At 34.7% G+C, this 5,810-nt stretch overlaps 1 long non-coding RNA gene across 1 annotated transcript; it reads left to right on the forward strand.

Moving 5' to 3' along the window:
- Positions 1–1,298: 1,298 nt before the first annotated feature.
- Positions 1,299–4,874, forward strand: LOC121396295. The gene is made up of 3 exons (XR_005962966.1): positions 1,299–1,488; positions 3,460–3,507; positions 4,635–4,874. It is a non-coding gene; the product is annotated as an uncharacterized LOC121396295 (long non-coding RNA).
- Positions 4,875–5,810: the final 936 nt, after the last annotated feature.

A 5,810-nucleotide genomic window follows, 5' to 3' on the forward strand; every position in this document is an offset into this window, starting at 1 on the left:
TTGAAAAAAGACACACGTCCCTCAAGTTCAACCTTTTTACTTTTTTTTTAACCTGCCTATCTGCCAGTTGATCCAGAGGAAGGCAAAGAACCCCATCTGAAGCCTCTCCAATTTGCCCCAGAGGGGGAAAAATTTCCTTCCTGACTCCAAAATGGCAATCGGACTAGTCCCTGGATCAACTTGTACTATGAGCTATCTTCCATAACCCTGTATTCCTTTACTTGCTAAAAAGCCATCCAACCCCTTCTTATCATCCAGTACAACTGGTTCATGGAGAGAATAACACCTCTTTTCTTCTAATCGGAATGGGTGACCTCGTGTCAGCTGGAAAGACCTACTGGTAAATAAAGCATTAGAGAGATTATTATATGATCCCCTTATATATTTATACATAGTTATCATATTACCCCTTAAGCGCCTCTTCTCAAGCGTAAACATCCCCAATTTGGCCAGTCTTTCCTCATAGCTAAGATTTTCCATACCATTTACCAGCTTAGTTGCCCTTCTCTGCACCCTCTCTAATACAATAATGTCCTGGGACAAAAACTGTGATGTGGCACCAAAACTGTACAGCATTTTCTAGATGGGACCTTACCCATGCTCTATAAAGTGGAAGAATGACCACCTCCTCCTGGGAATCTATGCCCCTTTTCTCACAGAACCCTTTTTATTGTCACCAAAAGTGTTTTCCTGATAAGGGATCTGTCCATCGCCATTAAATCTACCAAAATAATAATTTAAATATTAATTGAGCCAAATAGGATTGTTTTCCTGCAATAAGGATTAATTAATTAAGATTAATAATCTTAATTGAGATGAAGAGAAAAAGGCATTCATTTTTAAAAAAATTTATTATTTTATTTGAATCTATGGGAAATGACCTTCCCTTAATTCCAAACTCTCCGAAATATGGATCCTAGACCTCTATTCTTTCATACAAAATTCTCACAGATAGAAGTTAAATAGCACTAAGGTGTGTAAATATACCCCTTATTAAAGTATTTATTGCAGCTACATTTATTCAACACTTCTGCATTATTTTGATCTGATGATAGATATTCTATCTGTTAGGCAAGTGAACTTTGGCTTTGTGTTGGAAGACAATTTAAATGAGTTTAAAAACAATTAAAAAAAATCAATTAAATACATTATCAAAACATGTGCCTTGGTCTCAAAATGGACACACCCAGTCACATGAAAATACTACATAATAATTATATTCAAATTATCATTCATGACACATGTATAGGTAATTTAGGAATGCACTGTGTATCACATCAAGGAAAAAGATCATCCCTAACTGAATTGTTATCTTTGCTCATACAAGTATAAATATACACACCATCAACTGCTGAACAAATCATAACTTCATATTTTCCATAAGGAAAGCTCTGTGAACTTAATAAGATATAACCATGCCTGGAACGGGAGACAAGAAGAAATGTCCAGACCCATGCCCAAAACCAAAGCCCCAGAAATGCAAAGACCGTAAGTAATAATTCTCTTCATTATTTCACAAAGGACAACTGACACTACATTTGTGTAAAAAGAAGGCAGTGAAGCCAATGGGGGTCTATAACAAATGCAAGGGTTGCTGTCTATAAGGTGTTGTCTAGAGACAAAAAAAAGACAACTTGTCATACCTTTAGTTTTCCTTTGAAATATTAACTACATTATGAACAATTGCTAATTTTGTACTTTAAAGGTAAACACTTGTGAAGGTTTCTAAACAAAATGTTATTTACTCTTTACCAACATTTATTTCTAATCAGTTACATTTTATATATATATATATATATATATATATATATATATATATATATATATATATTATTTTTTTTTTTTTTAGTGCAAATAATCTTGTATTTGTGAGCTTATATAGCCAACGTGACGTTTATTAGCTTCTGTTTCTTGTTCTCTTGTTCAGGCGACCAGTAAATACTACTTTTTGACTGGTTGATGCACCTAGGCAAACTTAGTGGCCTTTATCACATAACCCTTAAATTGTAAGCTGCACTTTTGACACTTCTACATGCATTCCTCGCTAGGTAATATAACAATGCTGCATTATTTATAGTCGCTTTGTGCAGCCAAGATCATCAATGGTGACCTATTTAAAGGGTAATGTCTTAGGGGGTTATGTAATAAAAAAACACAGATTTTTCCAGGAGCAGTAACCCACAGTAACCAATAAGATATTTACTTTTAAACAGATGACCAATAATTGCAGCATTCAGTCCATAGTAATGCTCCAGCAGAATTCTGCACTGAAATCTATTTTTCAAAAGGACAAACAGAATTTTTTATATTTAGTTTTGAAATCTGACATGGTGCTGGACATATTGTCAGTTTCCCAGGTGCCCCCATTCATGTGACTTGTGCTCTGATAAACTTTAGTCACTTTTTAAGCTGCACTGCAAGTTGGAGTAATGTCAACCCCTCCTCCCCAACAGCCTTACAATAGAACAATGGGACCATAACCAGATACTTCCAGACACAAGATAACAGCTCTCTGGTAGCTATAAGAATAGCACTCAATAGTAAATATTCAAGTCCAACTGCGACTCATGCAGTTACATTGAGTAGGAGAAACAATAGTCTGCCTGAAAGCAGTTCCACCATAAAGTTCTGGCTCTTTCTGAAAGCACAGGATCAGGCAAAATGACCTGAAACAGTTGCCACCGAAATTACAAGTGAAAAATATATACTTGTTGGTTCAGGAATAAGATTGTATGTGTTAGTGTGAATTATTTGCAATATAAACAATGTAATTTAGAAATAAAAACTACACCATAAAAATCATAACAGTATCCCTTTAATGATGATGACTTGGAAATAGACTGGGGCTTATGTATTAACACTAGCCACATTTGCACCTTAGCTAATAGCCAATCAATGATTAGCTTTTTTTCAGCCTGATCCAGCTAGCACAATAAAAACAAAAATTTAATTGGTTGCCCCTGTCTTTCTAGCTGACCTGCAGGATTGGCCCTCAGGGCCTTGACAAAGGTCTTAGACACAGACCGAAACGTTGGCCAGTTCTTTTTAATGTAACTAATCCATCCAAAGAAGATCAGCACTCTCAAGGATTAAAAATATGAAAAAGGTTTTATTGAAAATAACACAGCATAGGATTAATGTTTCGGCCCTATATATATAAACGTGGCAAGGGTTTATATGGCTGAGTAGCTGAAGGAGTAGCCAAGTGGTGACAATTGGCTGCCTGGTTACACTTGCCCAACCGGCCCCTATTGGTTGGGCGGCCAGCATGTCAGGTAGCCTGCGGGCCGCCACTTGGACAGTCCTTATATAAACTATCTGTTGCTTTGGGGGTAAAGTTTTCCTTTAATGTAATGTAAACTGGAACATGGAACTTACTGCTTACTGTTTATATTTACAATATATATGTGGCCATTTTATTTATATTCCTCATGGGTCTTGACTCTTTTTCTTCCATAGCTTGCAAGAGTACTCCGCAGTGCCCTAAACCAACACCAAAATGCAAAGGTATTTAATGCTTCATTATAGACTCGACTTTGTATTATCATTGTTATTTAATTTTCTAATAGGAGAAAAAGCTAAATTCACTAAAAAGCTCCAAAATGTTTAGCACTCTCGGAATTAAATCACTTTTTCCTTGGGCTGGTGTTCCTTTTCAGGAAAAAATGTACTAACCCTGAAATCTTTCTACTTTCTACTACAATTCCCAGAATCCCTTGTGTAGGCTTGTTGTGTAGCTAAGAAAAGCAAATGGGAGAGAGATATTGCTCTGGTAAATGTCCATGACTCCTACCTGTACTGCTTAGGAAACAGAATATCCTACCAGTATTAGGATTAAAGGGGCAGTACACCCACTTTAACATGAGTTTAATGAATAAGAATTATTTCACACATACTTTTCACCTATACTATCCATACTGAAGCTAAACTGAAGCTACCCTATTTGGTTCTTGCTAGGTAGATAACCAGTGCACAGTGCCCTGCATTATGATTTTCTGCTAACAAAAGAGTCACAACAAAATAAGAAGTGAAGAAATTATATACATGTATATTGGTAATGTAAATGTCTAACATGCCAGAAACTTGGAATTAAAATAATTTCCATATTAAAACATAAGGCTCAAACCCTTTTCATCAAACTCACATTTAGAAAAGGGGGTATTTTTACCCACTTAATGATTTAAGGCTCTTTTGTTGTTGCCCAGATCAAAAATATCTCATAGGGTACAGTCACATATTAGAAAGGCAGCAACATTGTACAGGTGTCCAAATGAAGACCTTTTTGTAAAATCACTATTCATATTATGTATTCTTTAAAAATACAATGGGGTAATGTAATAAAAGGTGAAATGTTTGCTACTGGTCTTATAACTCATATCACTCAATCACCAGGTAGCATTTAATAGCTACCTGGTTGAAGACAGCATCTCATCGGTTACTGTTGATTTTAGACCTGGGTAAACTTTGTGCCTGTTACTACATTACCACAACTATCCATGTGTTATAAAGTATCAACACCAAACTTTACTGAGCATGATTTGAAAATGAACTCTACTGCAGTATTTAAATTTACATTAAAAAATGTCTTCATGTCAAGTGCCTTTTGATCTACTATGTAACTTTTTAATTTCTAGATCCCTGCAAGCCGCAAGATTGTACCCAAGACAAAAAATGTGTCAAGAAGTGTTAAACAAGAAATGAAATAACTACTCTGTTATTTATTTATGTGAAGACGTCTGACCCAAAATCTTGCTCATATCAAGTTATGCTGTGTCTCATAATACCTTGGAATCCAGTTCTAGTAAAAAATACTCAGCCTTTATATTATGATATCCTGAATACATAATGTCTGAATAAATGGAGCTATAAACTCATTTGCTGTTCTTTACTCTTTTTTTCTTGTATAATTGGATCAAAATCATAACACACTCATGCAGACTTTCTAATAGGTATTTCAGTAAAAACAATTCCTGTGATTTCCCATTTGATGAATTTATTGTGTAATTCTATTTATATTGAAAAAAAGTTTTAATGTTACAGTTCAGTGGGCTTATAAGAAGGGAATACAATGTTTTAAAGGTTTATTCCATCATTCTAAAGACAAACAGCTATATTTGTTCTACTACAATTATATTTGCTGCAGCCTAAAATACAGTGCTGACAATTATATAGGAATTTCATTTTTTAATGTTTATTAATAAATATAAATAGGTTAGGCACTCTTTCTCTGCAGCTGCATAAATTCTTCTGGTTTCCAACCACCCTCTCAACTGCAACCCCCCCCCCAGGTATGTGCCCACCCTGCGTTTCCCTAGTTCTGTGCTGTATGAGCACACCGTGTTGGAACTGAGGAAGTAAAGATGTACTCCTGTTATTGTTCTTTTGAATAACTCATCATAATTATTCATTATTATTATTGGACAAAGAACAGAAAGTGTCAACTGAGAATTTAGAAAAATGGATATTAAGAATGGAGTTGTTCACTGGCGAAATTCAGATTAAAATAACTTTTTATTATAGTCATTCTTTCGTTCTTCCAGTACCATTTAGGCTGTTGCTTATTTCAAAATGAAGGTTAGACTCAAATTAATAATGAAGATAAATGTGATGCACACTATTTGAGGACATTATTCAAAAGAGATGGTTTCTAGATTTTTTAAATATTTTCTGTACTAGTTACATCTACATAAAATGAAAAACTGGTAGTTTATTAATATTAGCAAACTTTTGGATATTGTCCAAGAAGATCTTATATGATGTTCTTATAGAACTCACCTAAAACTTGTCTTGTACCTCTCAGTACAATATGG

The sequence above is a fragment of the Xenopus laevis genome, chromosome 7S (assembly GCF_017654675.1).
Source record: "Xenopus laevis strain J_2021 chromosome 7S, Xenopus_laevis_v10.1, whole genome shotgun sequence".
NCBI lineage: Eukaryota > Metazoa > Chordata > Amphibia > Anura > Pipidae > Xenopus > Xenopus laevis.